Below are 21718 nucleotides of genomic sequence, written 5' to 3' on the forward strand. Positions count from 1 at the left end.
CTGTTCTCTCCTTCCTGTTCCTGTTCTCTCCTTCCTTGGCTCTGTTGCTGCTGCAGATCTTCCAGGTGCAGAAGGTAGGACCCTGCAGATATCTGTGTGTGTTGCCATGGAAACAGGCCGTTCATTAACCTTTGCCCTCGTTTCCCGTTTTTCAGAAGTATTATGGTCTGAACCCCCGAGAGGAGCGGGCCGACAGTAAATGGGAGACATTGAGCAGTGGATGGTAGATTCTGTGCAGCCTGCTAACAGCCTGTGTGTGCCGAGTTCCTGATAATCCCTGTTAATCCCTTAAATGGAAAATATGGATTATAATGAATCAAAGTCAGAGTGTTGATGTTAATCCAGTTATTTGAAGGAGGTGGGTGTCTGGGCGGATTAGAGCCACCATGACCATCTGCTGCAGAGAGATCAGTTTAGCTAATGCTAATGCTAGCGCTGCTGCGAGACAGACAGACTTGTTGATTGGTCAGATTAGCAGATTTTTATCCTGCAGTTTATCAGCAACACGTCCAGATCAGCTCTTTATTCTGATTGGTTGAAAATAATCTGCATGGAGTCACTGACTTCAAACATTCACTCCTACTGAGCATGCATGTGGCGACAGTGGAGAGGAAAACTCACCTCTAACAGGAAGTACAGACCTTGGTTGTTTTCTTTTTCTATGGTGTCGAAAGGTATTTTAGACATCATGCAGCAATATAATCTTAGCACAGTTCCACTAACCGCTATTAATGGAGCTAATTTTTAGCTGAGCCCTTTAGCATTATTGTTAACTTTGAAAACATTTAGTGCACTTAGCTTCCCTAGATCAATTCTGAAACGCTAATTTGTTCAGCTGTTCAACATCAGTTTTTGGTTGCTCACTGTTCAAAATTTGCCAAGTAGACATTTATACTCATGCTCTTATTTTGAAGTTAGTTTACACAGCAGTTCCGTTTCCTGTCCTTATGCTATCGCATGTGGCGCATAAGATATTCTGTACCCAGAATGCATTGCTTTAGAGCTACAAGGCAGAGCTAATGTTTGCAGTTAGTGCTTTAGCGTTAGCACAGCTAGCTTGGTAGCCATGGTGTCCAATGGTTACCATATCAGTTCCTCTTTAATGAGAGGAAACGACCAGCAGCATCAGAGCGGCGAGCAGTGATGATGTCAGAGCAGCATGGAGTCTGGAGCATGTTGGTTCATTTGGTCAATAAACTGATTTAAATCATCAGATATTAACGAACCGTATTAATTAACTCATTCATAATGCAGTATTAATAACGCATTAATAATAGGTTCGTTAATATTAACGCTGCAGGACAATCAAGGCAGAAAGTTTCATGTTTCTCTGATCCTCCTCTTCCTCGCTGCTCTTCCTCCTGCAGGAGGACAGTGAGCGGTTTTCTCGTCCTTCGCGGCTCCACACGGTTTGTTTCTTCTTCCTCTGTTTCCTGTTTCAAACCGAACCCAGTTCTTCCGGCTGTGTGGTTGCTCCGGGACGGTCCAGAGGGTTTCTCAGAACCGGCCCGTGGATCTGCCCGACCCGTTTCTGATCGTGTCGTTTTGCTCTCCACAGCTGTCTGATGACGATGAGCGGATGTCGGTGGGAAGCCGCGGCAGCGTCCGGGTCAGTACCGCTCTCTCTCCCTCTGACTTCTCAGCTGGTTCTGGTTCCCAGAACCAAACAGACCTTCTGTCTGATCAACTTGTTTCTGTCTTCTCCAGTCGGATCTGGACTCTGTGGGGGCGTATGGTGGAGGGGTGAGACCCCGTTGAACTTTGACCTTCTCTAATAGTTTGTGGCTGACCCAGCATGTTGACCCGGTTTGACCCAGTGGCTCTGGCTCAGCAGTGTCGGTCAGACTGAGCTGCTGATTCTGTCTGGCTGTTTCTAACATGGAAACTCAGGAATGTTGTCAGTTACGTTCTGGTTCTGACCGGTCCGTTCTGGTTCTGACCGGTCCGTTCCGGTTCTCATGTTTTCATTAGAAAAAGCTTCATAATTTCTCGTTTGCTTCGTTTGCCGTTGCAGAAAAATACGAACAGAGAAAACATCATTTAAATGTTTCTTTTTCTCAGAGACTGAGAACAGGCACAAGGGGAGGGACAGCAGAGGATGTGATGTCATCACATGGCGTCATCGACGTGATGACGTCATCGTCGCCGTGATGACGTCATTGTCTCTGTGATGATGTCATCATCAGCGCTGTGATGACGTCATCGCTGTGATGCCGTCATCGCTGTGATGACGTCATCACTGTGATGGCATCATGTCTGGCGGAATCTGGCCGTGTCTAAAGGGGACTGCAGGGGCCGCTGCATCTATTAAAGACGTGGATCATTTTGAATTTGTTAAAATATTAAAATTTTATTCTCCCATTTATTCAGCTTTTATTTTTGTAATATTTCAACTTCATTCTCATATTTATGACTGTTTCTCAAAATAAGACTTTCCTCATGAAAAGTTTTTGATAACCTAATAGAGGCTGATCTGCTGCTGGTCCTATAATAATATATTCTTTATGTTTCATCCATGTTATCTTCATTTATGGTTTTATTTAAAGCAAATACTGACTCACATTAAAATCAGTTTACATTTATGAAATCGTAATATGATCAACAGCATTGAAACCAGGTCAGCCTCTGGAGAAACAATTCATTCATTCACCACTAGCAGGAGCAGCGTGGCCACCGGGGGGCGCCATCAGGTTAATCAGTAGCAGGAGCGTCAGACGACCCATCAGTTGGCGCCGCAGCATCTCTGCATGGTTTCATCTGATGAAAACTGAATGAATGAATGTTTTCTGTTTCTGGTTCTGTTGTTGAATAATGTTAACCGAGACCAAACTGAGCTGAAGACGGATCCATTTGGGTTCGGTTCACTTAGAGAAACATTGATGACTCTGAATCCAGAAACAAGCCGGGGAGGGGCTCTGTCCTTTTTCCTGCCTCTTCTTGCATCATGGATGTGATTCTTCTTCTTCTGCTTCTTCACTCTCTTCTTCTTCTCTCAGGGTTCCTCTTTGCACAGGAAGTCAAAGAAAAAGAAGAAGCATAAGCACAGAGACGTGAGTGAGGAACCGTCAGAGTGAGACGCAGAGCGATCTGATCGTCTCATCAGGTGTTTGTCATTCACAGAGAAACGGTTGCCATGATGATTACAGCGCGCTCTCCAGCAGGGTCAGTGGCTGCGTGACAAACTAACGCATGGCAGGAAAAAACGCAGCATAAAATACGCTAACCGCATGCAGAGAAACCCAGATCTGTAACTTTAGAAACATGTTTTGTCATTAAACTTTTTATAAAATCTACATAGAGAAGAAAAACATTAGAATAAATAACAGACATTCATCAATGTTCGGCACACAGACCTTTTCATTCTTTAAAAACTTAAAAAAGCTCAGTTTTTGCTTTTCTCCACATTGATCACAGACTCAAACAGCAGTGCAGTAGAAACACTGCCACCTGCAGGTGGGAGTCGGCATCACATACTCAATGTTTTCACCGTTTTTAACACTGGAAATAAACTCACTGTGATGCAGTAGCATGAAAAATGCTGAGATCTGTTGACTGTTTTGTGAATCACTACAAACTGAAGGAGCTGATTAATTAGTGATTAATTAGTGAATCTGATAAAACCCTAAAGCCGAAAGCAGAGAAAAATCACAGAATCATCAGCAGACAGTTTGACGTCCTGCACCTTATTGTGCAGAAGTGAATGAAAGTGGACAAAAGGCAGGAGATAGAAACCAGATAGAAAGTTGTGTCCATGAATCACTTGAACTTTTCGGAAGCATTTAAACAAAACAGAATCAGGATTTTATCGACTCTTTTCCTTCCTTTCTGCTCTGATCCTGGTTCTGATCCAAACTCCTGCTGCTGCCATGAATGATAAAATCTCTAAATCACTCCAGGTTTAATCAGCTCTAACTGTTCAGTGGTGCTGAAGTTAGTCGGATTCCCTGTCTCCATGGTGATTCCCGCCTTTTCTGGGTGGTTGGGGAGCCCGCAGCATCACTCTTTTCTCTGAGTCTTCCGTGTTTCCCTGTTTGGTCTCAGAGCTCCAGGCTGAGCGATGACAGCAGGATGTCCCGATCGTCCAGACTGGACCTGCAGCCGGTGCGTGGTTCTGTCCTGGTTCTGGTTCTGTTCTGATGTCGTGTTTACTCCTCTAACTGCGCCGTGTGGAGCTGATGACTGCAGCTCAGAGCATTTCACCTGAAATCAGTCTAAGCGGCATGCTGAGAGGGCAGAGGACATATTGCATGGTTCTGGTTCTGGTTCTGATACCGTCTGCTGTGGTTTGAGTGCTGAAATACTGCGTTATTCCTGATGGATATCTGGTTGCTTCACTTCCTCTCTCCAGTCTTCCTTCACTTCTTCCGACCTGTTGGATCTCAGCGGTCCGTGCAGAAACCCCGGCTTGTCTTTCAATGGCTACCAGGTCAGTAAGCTAACGGTAGCCACAAGGTCAGTAAGCTAACGGTAGCCACAAGGTCAGTAAGCTAACGGTAGCCACAAGGTCAGTAAGCTAACGGTAGCCACAAGGTCAGTAAGCTAACGGTAGCCACAAGGTCAGTAAGCTAACGGTAGCCACAAGGTCAGTAAGCTAACGGTAGCCACAAGGTCAGTAAACTAAAGGTAGCCACAAGGTCAGTAAGCTAACGGTAGCCACAAGGTTAGTAAGCTAACGGTAGCCACAAGGTCAGTAAGCTAACGGTAGCCACAAGGTCAGTAAACTAAAGGTAGCCACAAGGTCAGTAAGCTAACGGTAGCCACAAGGTTAGTAAGCTAACTAAGCCACAAGGTCAGTAAGCTAACGGTAGCCACAAGGTCAGTAAGCTAACGGTAGCCACAAGGTCAGTAAGCTAACGGTAGCCACAAGGTCAGTATGCTAACGGTAGCCACAAGGTCAGTAAGCTAACGGTAGCCACAAGGTCATTATGCTAACGGTAGCCACCAGGTCAGTATGCTAACACTCAGACAGAGTGAAGTTCTGATTGGACCCATCTCTGCAGTGTGAGGTTGGTTCTAGGTCTGTTAGCCGTTAGCTAACAAGCGTTTGGTGACATATGTAACACTCAGCACTGATAGCATCGAGTGTTCGGTTTTGCCTGGCTGAGCTGCTGATCCGTCCCCCTGCAGAGCTCTCTGTATGACGACGGTGTGAGTCTGTGCAGCGGCTCCCGTAGAGTCTCCACGTCTCACGTAAGCTAGCGGAACGGGTCCAAACGGGTCCGATCTAACATCTGGGAAGGTAATGCAGGCAGACTGACAGAAGCCTATGTGGTGTGTTCTTCCTGCAGCCTGTGGAGTACAGTAGCTACCGCAGCTCCAGAGCTTCCAGCAGGGCCAGTTCGGCCCGGACCAGCCCAGTGGTGAGAGCCACTGGCTTCTGTAACCAACCAGCTACATTTGAGTTCATGCATGGTGGTTCTGCTGCTGAGCATGCTGGGTAGAAACAGTTTGGGCGCTGCTAACTGAAAAGCTAGGTGTGCTAACCCAAGCACCAATCAGAAACATAAGTTCTGCTAACAATAAAATGTTAACCAGCATCGTCTTTAGCGAAAGCTAATTCAAAAACGCTAACTGCTCCAACCGTACAGCACCAATTTAATTTTGACATTAAAATTTACATGTTCCAGAAAGCCCTTAAATATTCAGGTTTATATCTGGTTCTATTTCTCAACTGAATATTTAGTTTGAAGCTAAATATTTAGCCGAATAATTAGCTGTGTGTTTAATTGAAATGTAAATATTTGCTTCAAGCTAAATGTTTTAGCTCCAAACTAATTGCTTAGTTTAAAGCTAAATTTAATTTCTTGCTAAATATTTCTGCCTGAAACTAACTAGCGTGGGAGCTAAATGAACATTAGGTGTGAAGCTAAGTGTTTAGCATTAAGCTGATATGTTGTTGCTAATCTAAATGTTTCAAACTGACATTTGAATGAAAACAGGACTTTGAAATGAAGCTCCATTCTATCCCCCGACAGGCTAAACAACCCAACTTATTGGTTAATTGCTGTTATGACTGGCTTCCCACAGAGTCCTGCTGTATCACACCTGGGTCAGGTGACTGATAGCAGGAACCGTCCCAACACGCCGCATTTACACTCGTATCCATCCTGGGCTTTAGGCCTGATGCAAAATCCTGTTGGATTTTTCCATGTGAACTCCTTCATATCCGTCTGATCCGTTTCCACATATCGAACCAATCTTAATCTGCAGTCGTCATGCTTAGCACTGATTCCTGCTTTTCCTTTATATACTCAGTTGAATCCATCAGTTTTTGATATTGAGTAGAAATTATTTCCATTTTTGCTGCACTGAATCAATCAATCAATCAATCAAATTTTATTTGTATAGCACATTTCAGCTACAAGGCATTTCAAAGTGCTTTACATCATAAACACAAAACACGAAGGCATGCAACATAGAATAAAATACCAAGGTTTTTTTTTTTTTTTTTTTTTTTTTTTTTTTTTGACAGGAGGGTTTGTGAGCCTGTCAACTGTTGCAAATAAAGTTCGAGCATTATTGATGTTTTTCTTTATGACATCTGCAAAGAAAGCCTCCCTTCCATGTTTTAGTGTTAAGTGATAGTTACGTAGTTTTTCTTTGTAGATGTCGTGATGAACGTGAAGTTGAGTTTTACGCCATTGTCGTTCTGCCCTGCGGCAGACTTGTCTTGCAGACCGAACTATTTGTGCATTTCTCCATGGAGATTTCTTTCTACCAGTCAAAACCTTTACTTTAATTGGGGCAATGGAATCAATGATATATGAAACTTTAGACTGAAAATCATCTAACAACTGATCTACATCATTACAGCTTAAGGGTGAGGAGGAAGAGTAGATTTGATTAAATGTTTCTGCTGTGTTTTCTGTGAAAGAACATTTTGTGACAGTAGCTGTTTGTCCAAGTGGGTCAAAGAATAAAGAACCTTCAAAGATAACAGCGAAGTGATCCGACAGGGCGACATCAGTTACAGAGACATTGGAAATAGTCACACACTTACTGATAACCAGGTCCAGTGTGTGTCCTTGAGTGTGTGTTGCCTGTTTAACATGTTGTGTTAAACCAAAATTTTCTAAAATATCAGAGAGCTTTTTTGCTCCTCTGTTTTCGGGTTTGTCCACATGAATGTTGAAATCACCAACAATTATTAAACAATCATAATCAATGCATATGAGAGAAAGAAGATCATTCAAGTCAGTAAAGAAATTTTCCACATATGTTGGAGTTTTGTATAAAGTTAGTGTCAAAGTTCGTTTGAAGCCTTTAACCTGAATTCCAAGATACTCAAAAGAACTGAAATGACCCAAAGAAATTTTACTACAGTTTATGGTATTTTTAAATATAGAAGCCACGCCTCCTCCTTTTTTATGTTTTCTATTCTCACTTAAAAAATTGTAGTCAGGAGGCGCTGTTTCAATGAGTACAATTTGGTCATTATCGTCATTCAACCATTTTTCTGTCAGAAACATAACATCAACATTATACTCGGTGATGAAATCATTAATTAACAGAGCTTTAGCACAGAGCGATCTGATATTTAAAAGAGCTACTTTAAGTGGCTTGGAGGCCAAAAGATTTTCAGTCTGAGGTTCCTTTAGGCAGGGGATCACTCTGAGGTTTGAATTAGGACCGCTGTATTTCATATTTCTATTTTTTGTAAATTTTCTTGTAGTGATCCGGACAGGTAATGTCCTGTTCTGCAGAACCCGGGGGCCAGACACATTCTGGATGGAGACGGGTGTAAAGATAATATCTGGTCCCCGGCCTCAGACCTCAGAAACGCAGAGTGATGGATCCTCTGGGAAGTCAGGGGCAGGTTGCTTAAATGTAGTGAGGTCTGTAACGTGAGTACTAAGGAGAGACGTGCCGAGGCGAACCTGTTGATTCATTCCATCTGTAAATTTAAGAAACTCTGGTCCGGAAGACATTTCTTCATTGGTATCCATTGAATCCTGTGAATGATTGGAGGAGCAGAGAGGGAGGGGGAAGGAGCGAGGGAAGCAGTCGCTCCATCTCCAGTCGATTTATCAGCTTGTTTTGGAATATCATGCTCCTGATCCGGGGAGCGTTCCATCCTGGTCAGACATCCTTGAGCCTGTTCTTCTGACGCGATGATCCTGTTGCTGTCCTTGTTGATAAAACAAAAAAGGTTTGCAGTGAGTAGCTTTATCCCATGTTTATTAGGATTGCGTCCTCCTCTTCCAAAAAGGTGAAAGCGCTGCCAATAGATCCAGAGGTTATCATGAAGGTCACTGAACTGGTAGAGCAGCTTTTAATCAGCCATTTGTTGATCGTGAGCAGCCTGGAGTGTTTTTGTCTCCCCATTGAGGTGATGGAATTGGACCACTGAGAAATAACTTCATTCTCAGTTTTCCCATAGTGTCCAGAAGAATGTTAAAGTCCTTTTTCAGAATCTCAGACTTTTGCTTTGCCAGATCGTTGGCTCCAACATGCACAACTAAAGTCTCAATATCTGGCTGATCAGTGGTTAGAGAAAGCAGTTTGTTGGTCAAATCAAATACAGTGTCACCAGGAAAATACATCACTCTTGTTTTCCTTGGATTGCAAACGTCACTGATTCCCTTTACTGCCTCATCCAACAACAAGCACTTTTGGGTTACCTTTAGTTTTCCTGGTGGTCGCTTTGTCCTTTGGAGCTTTGGGGATGAATGTGTTGGTCTTGCCTCACTGTTGATGTTTGAAGGCAAAGTTTCACTCAGAGGCTCAGACTGGAGTGCAGAAAATCTGTTTTTCAGTGGGATTCCCACAGAGTCAGAATGTTTTGAGGCTCTTGCTGGTTGCTTTGTCCGTGGGAGCGGGGTCAGCGGGGTCAGCAGGGTCGGTGGAGGCGTTTTGGTTGCAGCTGCTTGTTTGTCTTTCTTTGGCGGAGCAGGTGTTGAAGTTGAAGGTGGGTTTCGGCTCAGAGCCGGCCACGCTGATTCGTCCAGGTGCGGGGTTCTCCCTGATAATCGTCTCATCGGATCCGCAGTGCGAGACTCCCGTTTCGGCTTGGCACCCAGAGCGTTCCAGGGTGAGCTGCTCGGTGCAGGGCGCACGACCTCTCCGTTGATTTGAGGAAGGGTTGTTTCATTTCCACAAGTAGCGTTGATCTCAAAGTTCACCTCCAGTAGTTTAATCTTCATTTCTATAAACTGAAGTCGTTGTAAAATACTGCTCATGTCCTTGGGGTCAGCCGGAGGCATTTTGCCCTGGTTTAACTTGGAGGTAAAGAAAAGTAAGGTGAAAATAAAAGTAAGAAAATCCCCCAGTCCTTAGGTTTGGAAAAATCCAGTTAAGATGTCAATAATGTAAATATAACTATAAAAACTGTCGCCTTAAAATTAAAAAATAATTCACAGGCAGAGTTATCAGTAAGGACGAGAGAGAGCAGGATAAGCTGTTCCTCCTTCGGCAGTCATCTCAAAAAATGGACTTGAATGAATTTATCAGTTTGAATCACAGGCAGAGCCGACCTGATGTCTCTCCTGTAATGGTCTCTCAGTTGCAGGTATCTGTGCGACATCTGGAGTTTGCTTTAATATCTGAAGCTAAACAAACCTCAGCTATAGTGAACCAGTGTAGAAGCAAATGGTTCACCAGATAAACGCTGCCTCCTGCTGGCAGCTTCCAGTAAATGCTCCAGTGAAAAACAAATACTTAATTTTTACTTTCAGTTCATATCTGACTGATCTGTGGCGGTGCAGTGTGTGTGTGTGTGTGTGTGTGTGTGTGTGTGTGTGTGTGTGTGTGTGTGTGTGTGTGTGTGTGTGTGTGTGTGTGTGCTCGTCCTGCATGCAGCACATTGCTGTGTTTTTCCCACTGACGATGGAAACAGCCGGTAGTTTGTTAGTAACTGTTACATCCTGCTGGATTTCTTGTTGTCGCCCCCTGGTGGCCGCTGCAGGAGAACTGCGGCTCTGTCGCCAGTTTTGTGAGAAGCGCGGTGAGCGGCAGCGCCCTCTCCAGGCACCTGGATGACATCACCATCCCTGACTTCCCTGAAGTGAGTCCCCGGCTCTGGCGGGACGGCAGGGTGTGTGTGTGTGTGTGTGTGTGTGTGTGTGTGTGTGTGTGTGTGTGTGTGTGTGTGTGTGTGTGTGTGTGTGTGTGTGTGTGTGAGCATGTGTGTGTGTGTGTGAGCGTGTGTGTGTGTGTGTGTGTGTGTGTGTGTGAGCATGTGTGTGTGTGTGTGTGTGTGTGTGTGAGCATGTGTGTGAGCATGTGTGTGTGAGCATGTGTGTGTGTGTGTGTGTGTGTGTGTGTGTGAGCATGTGTGTGTGTGAGTGTGTGTGTGAGCATGTGTGTGTGTGAGCATGTGTGTGAGCATGTGTGTGTGTGTGTGTGTGTGTGTGTGTGAGCATGTGTGTGTGTGTGTGTGTGTGTGTGTGTGTGTGTGTGTGTGTGAGCATGTGTGTGTGTGAGCATGTGTGTGAGCATGTGTGTGTGTGTGTGTGTGTGTGTGTGAGCATGTGTGTGTGTGTGTGTGTGTGTGAGCATGTGTGTGTGTGTGTGTGTGTGTGTGTGTGTGTGTGTGTGTGAGCATGTGTGTGTGTGAGTGAGTGTGTGAGCATGTGTGTGTGTGAGCATGTGTGTGAGCATGTGTGTGTGTGTGTGTGTGTGTGTGTGAGCATGTGTGTGTGTGTGTGTGTGTGTGTGTGTGTGTGTGTGAGCATGTGTGTGTGTGTGTGTGTGAGCATGTGTGTGTGTGCGTGTGTGTGAGCATGTGTGTGTGTGTGAGCATGTGTGTGTGTGTGTGTGTGTGTGTGAGCATGTGTGTGTGTGTGAGCATGTGTGTGTGTGTGTGTGAGCATGTGTGTGTGAGCATGTGTGTGGGTGTGTGTGTGTGTGTGAGCATGTGTGTGTGTGTGTGTGTGTGTGTGTGTGAGCATGTGTGTGAGCATGTGTGTGTGTGTGTGTGTGAGCATGTGTGTGTGAGCGTGTGTGTGTGTGTGTGTGTGTGTGTGTGTGTGTGTGTGAGCATGTGTGTGTGTGTGTGAGCATGTGTGTGTGTGTGAGCGTGTGTGTGTGTGTGAGCATGTGTGTGTGTGTGTGTGAGCATGTGTGTGTGTGTGTGTGTGTGTGTGAGCATGTGTGTGAGCATGTGTGTGTGAGCATGTGTGTGTGTGTGTGTGTGTGTGTGTGTGAGCATGTGTGTGAGCATGTGTGTGTGTGTGTGTGTGTGAGCATGTGTGTGTGTGTGTGTGTGTGTGTGTGTGTGTGAGCATGTGTGTGTGAGTGAGTGTGTGAGCATGTGTGTGTGAGCATGTGTGTGAGCATGTGTGTGTGTGTGTGTGTGTGTGTGTGTGAGCATGTGTGTGTGTGTGTGTGTGTGTGTGTGTGTGTGAGCATGTGTGTGTGTGTGTGAGCATGTGTGTGTGTGCGTGTGTGTGTGTGAGCATGTGTGTGTGTGTGTGAGCATGTGTGTGGGTGTGTGTGTGTGTGTGTGAGCATGTGTGTGTGAGCATGTGTGTGGGTGTGTGTGTGTGTGTGTGAGCATGTGTGTGTGTGTGTGTGTGTGTGTGTGTGTGAGCATGTGTGTGAGCATGTGTGTGTGTGTGTGTGTGTGAGCGTGTGTGTGTGTGTGTGTGTGTGTGTGTGTGTGAGCATGTGTGTGTGAGCGTGTGTGTGTGTGTGTGTGTGTGTGTGAGCATGTGTGTGTGTGTGTGTGTGTGTGTGTGTGTGTGTGTGTGAGCATGTGTGTGTGTGTGAGCATGTGTGTGTGTGTGTGTGTGTGTGTGTGTGTGTGTGTGTGTGTGTGTGTGTGTGTTCACCACCCTGACTGAATGATGTTCAGACGTGTTGGAGCGTAACAACACCAGGGGTTCACCTGGGATCTGATTGGACGCTCTGAAGGTGGTTTCTTTAACTGAAGGTTTTGAGTTTTGGTGAATTTGCTGGTTGGACCTGAAGCCTCTTCATCGTCCTGATGTCTGTCCTGATGTCTGTCTTCTGTCTCTGCAGGTGGAGGACAGAGACTTTGACAAGGTGAGAATCGGATCTGTTGGAACCTTTAAAACTTTGTCCGTAGTTTTTCCATCTGTCTGGTTGTTTCCCGTCTGCCATGCCTCCGTCTTTCTGCTCCAGCTTTGGTCTCAGAGGTTCATCTCTGATCTGGTTGTTTCTGCCTCAGGGACCTCGAGCCGCCTCGGTGGGCGGGACTTCCTCCCGGCGAGGCAGCGGGGAGACGGCGCTGACGGTGGACGCCGACGGCTCCATCCGGGAAATCAAGGTGACGCCTTCTGGACCGGAGTCAGTTCTCAGACCCGGCTGGAGAAATCCGCTTCATGTTTTCGTTTCGTCCCAGAAGTTCAGGAAACCGACTGCGGAGCGTTTCGCTGCAGGAACCAGGAAGTGATCAGATTCAGTCAGAAATCGGACCGGTACCGATTCACCCAGAACCTTCAGGGCGTCTGATTGGTTGAAGGTTTCTGGTTTGGGTTTAATCTGAACTGGAATAACTAAGGTCAGAATAAAACCCAGTAGAATCACATTGTTTGGTTCTGATATCGGTCCGAACTCATGAACGGGTCGATAAAACCAGATTTTATTTTTCTCTCCAGTTTCAAAGTTACATGAAAGCAAAAACTAAAATGTCAAGATTAAATATGATGAAAAATGTTTCCTCTCAGAGATGTATTCCCTGATGTTTTTACTATGAAGTATTTCTATAAACCAACAGACAGGAAAATAAAAAGATTAAATATATATAGAAACTGAACAGATTGAAAATCGGATCCAAGCAGAATGAAAAGTTTCTGTAGGTTGTTTTATGCAGAGGAAACGCTCCGTCAGGCTCGGTTCTGTGACGGACAGAAGGACCTTGCTGGTTCTGCTCTGACCGTTTTCTCTCCACATCACTTCTCCTGTTGCTGCCATCACCGTGCTTCACCTTCATCGCTCCTCTTCCTCTCTGCTGCTGCCGCTCTGCCCACCAGGAGATCCACGAGCTGAAAGATCAGATTCAGGATGTGGAAACAAAGTACCAGCAGAACCTGAAGGAAGCAAAGGTACCAGCCTGCAGCGTTGCTAACCAACAGCTAGCTTTAGCTACACAGCTTAAATTAGAAACTTCCTCCGGTTTCCATCTTCCTGCTGAAGCTGCATCTTCATCTTTGCTCTGAGCTCGGCTGCTCAAGTTTCACTGCTGCTGGGTTTGATGTCACTTCCTGTTCTTTGCTTCTCCACCAGGAGGCGCTGGCGGAGGTGGAGGAGAAGTACCGTAAGGCCATGGTGTCCAACGCCCAGCTGGACAACGAGAAGAGCAACCTGATGTACCAGGTGGACACGCTCAAAGACTCGCTGATGGAGCTGGAGGAGCTGCTGTCCGAGTCGCGCCGCCAGTTCGACGACAAGCTCAAGGTGAAAAATCAGGACGGTTTTTCTCCTCGCCATGAACCTGAAGCCAGAAAAGACCAACCAGGATGTTTTCATTCAGCCCACCAGCAGAAACTTCCTGCTGTCACTAAAGTGCTTTAGTTGCACTGTCATTAGCAGGAGCTAATGCTAAAGCGCTAACTTCGATTCAGATTACATCTGAAACTCTCCAACCTTCAAGCACCAATTTTATTTTGACATAATTCACATTTTGTAGAACAGCTTTAGATTTTAGGTTCTGTTTGTCTACTGTCTGATTTTTGTTGCTTTAGATAAAGTTTTAGCTCCTGATGCTAAAAACTTTAGCTGCGGTTCCTCTGCGTTTCCCCGCAGGAGTTTGAGCGGCAGAAACACGCTCACAGCGTTCTGCAGTTCCAGTTCGACGAGCTGAAGCAGACCTTGAAGCAAAGCGAAGAGCTGCTGAATGTGAGTGCTCCTCTTCTTCCTCCTCTTCTTCCTCCTCTTCCTCAGGGATTCACACAAACAGCACCGCTTGTAAAGTTAAGACTCAAATTAAAGGCTTTAAGAGTTTTTATTATTTATTATTCTGAGATAGACTCAGTCATTTTCTGGTCATTTTATCACCAAAAATTACCAGAAATTATTACATATGTAACAAATTTCTCAAATAAATGAATAAACTTTATTCATTATAAATTAACTTTATTCATTTATAATGAATAAATGAATCAAATTAGCGTTGATTGATCAAAGCTAATTTATAGCAATTGAAACATGAACCAGGAGCTAAATATTTAGTTAGAAAGCTAAATATGTAGTTAGCATGCTAAATATTTAGTTAGCATGCTAAATAATAGTTAGCAAGCTAAATATTTAGTTAGCAAGCTAAATATTTAGTTAGAAAGCTAAATATGTAGTTAGCATGCTAAATATTTAGTTAGCATGCTAAATATTTAGTTAGCATGCTAAATAATAGTTAGCAAGCTAAATATTTAGTTAGCAAGCTAAATATTTAGTTGGTCAGAAGAGCCTGACTTTGGTCATCCAGGGCAGATGTGGCTGCAATCTCGTAGCATCATCAGCGTGAAGTAGCTTCAGAAATAAAATGGATTGCTATTATTAATAGTTTTCAAACTAAATATTTGATTTAAAAGCTGATTTTATATAGCAGTGTTCGGCCGCGGCGTGTTCGGGTTCGGCCGCGGCGTGTTCGGGTCCGGCTGCATGTTTGGCTGCTCTCACTTCCTCCTCACTTTCCTTCTTCCTGTCGACTTCTCCTCCGTCTTCCTGCCGTTTAGGAGATCCGCCAGCTGCGGCTGAAGCAGGATGGTTACATTAGAGAAATATCCGACCTCCAGGAGACGGTGGAGTGGAAGGATAAAAAGATCGGGGTATGACCTCTGACCCCGTTCCTCCTTTTGCATGTTTCTACTCCGTTTCTTCTCACTGCTCCTTGCTTCCCGCTGCCGCTCAGGCGCTGGAGCGGCAGAAAGAATACTCAGACGCCGTCCGCATGGAGCGGGATGAGCTCAGGGAGGAGACGGTGAAGCTCAGGGATATTCTGAAGGTACCGAGTGGAACCCGCTGCCGGTTTCCTCTGCGCCACTCTCTGCCGCTAACGTGCCAGCTGTTCTGTGCAGAAACACGGGATAGTGCTGGGACCGGACCTGAACATCAACGGAGACGCCGGGCCGACGGAGGTGGACGGGTCAGCTGGAGCGGAGCCACGGCCGGCCCAGGAGTTCCAGCCGGCTCCCGCTGAAGGAAACGGCGTCCTGGGTAAAAACTCTGCTGCTGCTGCTGGGCTCAGACTGAACGCATGCAGCTCCTCCTGCTCCTCCTGCTCCTCCTGCTCCTCCTGCTCCTCCTGCTCCTCCTGCTCAGCGCTGCCAATATCTCAACATGATTCATTTCACTGTTTCCAGTTCGGTGATCCTCTGAGTTTTTCTATAATTCAGTTTGTTTCAGATGTGATTTTGCCGAACCTTCAAACCCAGAAGGATCTGATAAAAGATTATCAATATTTCTATCATTAGAAACGAGTCGACTGTAAAACGCAATAATGCAATAATTCAAACATTTATTAGTAAGAAATTATAACTGTCTGAAAACAAAGAGAATCGCCAGCGTTAATTCTTAAAGGGACGGTTTGATGTTTCAGGTTCAGTGGAGAGGTTCTAAGCAGCCACTAGCTGTAAATATTTAATATTGATATCTGTAATATTCTCTGCTGTTTCCTGGATTGTTTCCTGAAATAATAATAATATAAAAGTAGTTCCTGGAAAGCTAAAGTCAGGTGATTGTGAGTCAAGACGAGTCTGAAATGTGTCACTGAGTTTCCAATCAGGATGAAGAATTCAGGAAAGCTGCTTTCTGAGAGCTTGGAGACTTAACAGCCTGGCACCCTCCCAGAGGTTTAAAAGCTCTGTGGCAATCCCCGTCTACCTGTACTTGTCGTTTAGACTTCAATTCTGACCAGCTTTGTTCCTCTGATGCCTTGTTTTTCAAAGCAGTGTAGCATACGCTACGTTAGCAAACCTTGTAGTGACTGTGAGCCTCACTTTGCTCCACATCAGAGGAGACGGAGCAAAGGGTTTAGGTTCTGTCCTCCATTTCTTCCTGTGATGGAGGACAGGAAGAAATGTCCTCCATTACAAACTGGTAGGACAGAGACTGCTTAAACCTTTCCTCTGAAAAACCAAACTGTTTCTTTAAATAGGACACATGCATCAGACATCTAGCTGTTCCCTGGAAGCTAACGTCTGCTCTGCAGACTTTCTCCTCCTCCACTGTGTGAGTTACTTCCTGCTCTGGCTTTAATGGGGCATCTCCAGATCTGATGGAGTTGGGTCATGAGTGCTGAAGTGTTGAGCACTTCAGCGCCGCCTGCTGGTGCGATTTCTCTTGATGATTCCCTGTCATCCCCAGCTGGTGGGGAATGAAGCTGTTCTTCTTTTCCTCTTTCACTGTTCCTGCTTCTGTCACATCTTGGCTCTGAGCTTCACAGAATCGGTCCGTTGTTCTTCCTGTCCCTTCCTGCTGCTGGCGCCTCCTGATGAACTTTGCAATGCAGAAAGCTGTTTGTTGGCCGTCGATCACCGTCTGCTCTCCATGATCTCCCAGGCAGCACAGAGGAGTTGAGGGCTTGCAGAGAGGAAGACGTGGCTCCAGAGCAGCAAGACGAAACACTGCAGCACGTCAAAGAGAGTCACGATGAACAGCCTCCAGCAGCCCAGACCTGCTTTCGCTCTGAGGAAGGTCACCTTGACGGTCAAATAACCGTAGATCCGATTCAAATAACCGTAGATCCGATTGATCCTCCAGATCCTAAAGCAAAGGCCGTAATTATTGTCAGCCGAGATCTTCAGCAGATCCAGACATCTGGAGAAACAGAAACATCTGAGGTTGATTCCATCAGTCATTCGGGTTTAACCGAAACCCAAAGTACCGGCACTGAAGCAGCTGGCAGTGACCTTTCAGGAGGTCAGGAAAGTAAACAGGAAGTTGTTACGACAGAACCTTTAGCCAAACAAGCTGTTCCAGTTGGACCGAACTCCGAACCCCAACAAGAGCCTGGGGAGGCAGAAAACGACGAGGCTGAGGAATCGGTGAGTAAGTCCCAGGCTCAGGTCTCTACCGCGTCAGGGAAGAAGAAGAAAAGGAAGAAGAAGGGAAAGAAAAAAGGAGGAACTCATGAAAACAAAGACCAAGAAAAAGCTGGAACTGAGAAGCAAAATGAAAAGACCAGAAAGGATTCAGTGGTACAGAATAACGGGCCCACACCAGAACAGGATACCAGGGAGTCCGCTGCTAAACCTCAACACAACCAAGAACCTGAGAAAGTGAAACATCTGGGACCCTCTGAAAATGTTTCTACCAAGGAGAATCTGCAAGATCCGAACACAGATCTGGGTTCAAAAGGTCTCAACCAAGAGAAAACTACAAACACCAAGACGTTAGAAGGAGCTGATGTTCTGGGATCAAGCCAGGTGCCTCGTCTTGGAGTGGAGACCGTTGATGATAGCGAGGAATGTGACGATCCAGAAAAGCCAAATGAAGATTCTGCTGTTGAATCCCTCAATGAATCTGAAATAACTGATCCTGATCAAGAAGGTAATCTCGTCACATGTAAGAGCAAAGATGATCCTGATTCCAGGGGAGACACCTCAGGTCTCCAACGGTCTGCCACAGATCATGTTTCAGGAGATTCAGGGAAAAGCGGAAACACGGAGATGCTGGAACAAAGTGAGACTGTGGGATCTTCCGAAGCATCTTGTCACATCGGAACGAGAGCAGAGCTTCCTGAGGGCGAACAGAACAAGGAAACGTCTCCAACAGCTGGAGAAACTGCAGAACCCCCTGAAGGATTCCTCCAAGATGAACCCCTGGAAGAATCTGTTCCAGAGTCCAACGTGGTTGAAGGTGATGCTAGAGAAACAAATCTGCCCTCAAATGAAGGCAATGAAGCTCCAAACAAACACCTTCCATCATGTGATGATACTGCTTCCACCCCAGCCTTCCAGGAACCCAACAATGATCACATTTCTGGAGACCAGGAAGAGGAAACTTTGACATCCGAGATGCTAGAAGAAGCTAATGTTGTGGAATCACCTGAAACTCCAGATGAGGAGCTTGTTGAGGTTCTGCAGAACCAGGAAAAAACTTCAGAACCAGAGAAAGATGAAGCAGTGCTGCAAACCACAGAAACTTCTCAAGCTGAAACAACCAAGAGGCCCAATGAGCCTGAAACAGCTGAAGATGTTAAAGAGATGGAATCTGAAACCGGTTCTGATCGAGAAGCAAACCTCCTGACTTCCGGAAAAAGTGAAGATCCTGAAGAGGCGTCTCCTCCAGACAGCTCTTCACCAGACGACGTCGCTGTTGTCCAAAACGTCCACACCGGGTCAGAATCAGTGGATGGAGAAGAGAAGATGATTGAAAGCATCTTCGAGTTGGCTGGTGAAGAACATGATGGAGTTCCTGAATCCAGAACCGGTTCTGAAATTAATGAGGAAACATCTGCATCATCAGCAGACGATGACGCTCGAGAGCAACCCGAAACCTCGTCAACCTCAAACAGCCCCAAACCCTCCATGAGGGAACCAGAGGAGGCAGCTGAGCCAGACGATGGACATCCATCAGAGACCTCTGAAGAAATCTGCCGACTTGATGAAGAGTTGAATAGAGGAAGAGGACAACCTGAAGATCCACCGTTACACATGAAAGATGAGGTGAAATTAACCAAAGCAGAAACTGGAGATACTGGTTCTCCTCCCAAAGAGGAGGAGGAAGCATCAGCCGAACGTCCAGAGCCTGAACATTGTCCAAACACTGAGGAGGTAAACTCTTCTCAACGTCCTCTGGCTGAGCAGGTGAAGGACTCCATGGAGGAACCTGACGGGAATGATTCACCTCCACACGTTCAGCTGGACAGGGACGAGGACGAGGAGAGGAAGACGAAGGACAGTCTTTTGATTTTGATGACTCGGATGTGGAAGCAGCTGTTGAATCTGGTCTGTCCAACAAACTGGAACAGGAAGATGTTGAGGAAGGAGCTGAAGTCAACGGGAAGAGTCCAGTTTTGCTTTGCCAAAGTAATGCGGAGACAAAGACAGAAGATGAGGAGGAGAAGGTTTCCGAGGATGACGACAGCGAGGTTGATCAGCCTTCAACTCAAAACGACCTGTGGTGTGGAGACAACGCATCTGAAAAGGTTGAAAATGTTCCAGAGAACATTGAGCAGAAAACGTCCTCAACAGTTGAGGAAGGGCTGGATGCCACCGAGGTGCCTTCAGATCCACAAAAGACTCCAGAACAAACCGATGGCGCCAAAGAGGTACTGCAAGCAGGGAAAGACCCAAAGAAGAAGAAAGGCAAAGGCAAGAGTAAAGAGGACTGTAAGATGTCTTAGTTGGTCTGGGACAACAGGGTCCAACACTCAGCAGGACGGGTCTAAAATGGACCACATGCACACCAGTGATGGGTCCAGTTTGCAAAGAACTGGAACATCTAGAACCTCATCAGTACTGGCTACTGAAGCAACCAGAGGTGGCGCTAGCAGCACTTCATGGGGTTTGATGTCCCAGTGACCCGATGGTGAAACCAGAGAATCCACTCGTTTCATTGGTACCATGTTTCAGAACCAAAGAATTAGACAAAAACCAGATTCTGTCCATTCAGGACGTTTCATACATCTCCAGAAACACACGCCATTACTGTAGCCACGCCCACTTCAGATTTAGAGCAGTTACAAACTCCCAGATCAGATCTACAAAAAACGCCTTCGGACAAAGAACAAATGTCCTGGTCTTGTGGAGTATTTTCATCCCTTTAGGACAGAGTTCAGAAATATGCTGGGAAACATGAACGAAAGTCCGAAACACAAAGACAACAAATGAAATGAAAAACTGCAACCAGAGGAAGCAGAAGCAAAAGGGACAATGATGCAAATAGCAAAAACAGCAGGCAATATAAAATGTTGCAACCACAAACAGAAGTCCTCCAGCCCACTAGGGGGAGTCTGGAGCAGGTAATATTACCTACATAAAAGATGTGAAGCATAACTGACCTTTTCTGTCTTCCTGCCACTTTCTTCTGGACTTTACTGAGGATCTGGACCCAGATGATTTGGTGAGCTGCTCCCCCTGGTGGTCTGGAGGACTAATGCTGCATGGAGCCAGTTTGCAGCATTTTGCACTTGCTGTCGTTTTTACCATTTGTTGCATTTTCCCTTTTATCTCCTGTGACTGCAGCGTTTCCTATGTTGCAGAGTTTGTCAGTCAGGTGGATGCTAGCTCACCATCAGCTGTGGGTTTGCACCGTCTGACCCCCTGCTGACCCATAGTCAAACTCCCTGAAGTTCTGCTGAGCTCCGATTCCCATCCCAGACCAACCAGCGGCCACATGCAGACCATGTCTGGTCTGCATGTGGCCCAAACTACAGAAAAACTGTTCCACAGCGATGTGGGGTAAAGCGCCCTCTGCTGGAGTGTTTAGCTCTCTACAAGTTGTCAGAATATTTAAAGTCCTCTCAGCACTTTGGTGTCTTCCTGTATAAACTGAATGAGTGACTAGAACTGTTCATCTTTGGTTTATTGAACTGATATCATGTTTACTGTCTTTCTGCAAACATTCAGACCAAAGCAGCTTCTGCGTGTTTCTACCTGGAGAGCAGATCAGACTCTTTGCTTCCCTCTGGAGTTCAGGATGACTCTGATTTTGTTTGCATCTTGTTGCACTAAACCGTTAATCCTGCTGTTACTGTTGCTCTAAATAAACATCTACTGAAACTTTTTGACGAAGCGGCGGTGTGTCTGACTGACTGTGTGCATGCTAACACCATCACCCACCCCTCCACCCCTCCTGGATGCTGCTGCTGCTGCATGCCTTGGTTCTCCTTCCCATCCGTCTCCCTGGCTGCTGCCACCCTGCGGTACGTTCACACACTCCCCTTTAACTACATCGTTGCTGTATTTATTGATTATTGATTTGATCTGCCATGCTGCAGGAAACTCTTAATGTTTCTCCTTTCTGGAAATTTTGAAGATAACACTTTGCTTTTTCACTCAGTTACATTAATTATTTTTCATTAGGCCTTCGCAGCGCTGTCGCTGCGAAGGCCTAATGTTTTCATACTGTTGATTATTACGATCCTGCCGCACTCTTTTTGTGGGCTTTATCATATTCAAGAACTCACCAAACTTGACGGATTCATACAGCCTGTGTGAAATTTACGTATTTTAAGATTGTCGCAAAAATTGCTCAGCGGCGCCACCTAGCAACTTTCAAAGACCCTCTGCTATCGTAGAGACATGACGTTTCTGTTGCCGTTTACAGCCTTCGTATTTGATTGAACTCCTCTTAGGGATTTTCATTGATCAGCTTCAAACTCGGTCAGTCTGTTCATAAGGCATGTCCCATCTAAAGTTATCTAAACGGTGAGTTTGTGAACATGCTGAACGGGGATTTACCAGGGGTCAAAGTTCACTTACTCGCCATGAAACACGAAATTGTTATCTCCTACACAAAAAACTCAGTCACCAAATTTTCACTGATAGGCCACGCCCCCTGAGAACAGGAAGTGTCATGTTTTACTGTCAAAGGTCGCTATCTGACCCCTTTGACCTCATCAACATGAAACTGTGCCCAGACACAGAAGACATGTTGGTGTGTTGAGGATTCCAACCCCGACCAGCTTCGATGGAGCAGGTGGGCGTGGCCAAGTCACCTGTAACGCCATTGCCATACGTTTGGCTCTCAGTGCCAGTTTCAGGCCGAGCTGCTCCAAACTCACTGGGATGGATCTTCAACCACGCCCAACAGGAATCCATCACAAACTGTGGCGGGCGTGGCCGTGTCTTTTATTTGCTCTTTCAATACATAG

The 21718-nt window shown here is 45.8% G+C and overlaps 1 pseudogene; it reads left to right on the forward strand.

The window, feature by feature from the left end:
• The window catches only part of LOC129357074 (leucine-rich repeat flightless-interacting protein 2-like), a 37074-nt pseudogene that overhangs the window by 13147 nt on the left and 2209 nt on the right, over positions 1-21718 (forward strand).

Source organism: Poeciliopsis prolifica, unplaced genomic scaffold (genome assembly GCF_027474105.1).
Source record: "Poeciliopsis prolifica strain line A6 unplaced genomic scaffold, Auburn_PproV2 SCAFFOLD228, whole genome shotgun sequence".
In the NCBI taxonomy this organism is placed as follows: Eukaryota; Metazoa; Chordata; class Actinopteri; order Cyprinodontiformes; family Poeciliidae; genus Poeciliopsis; species Poeciliopsis prolifica.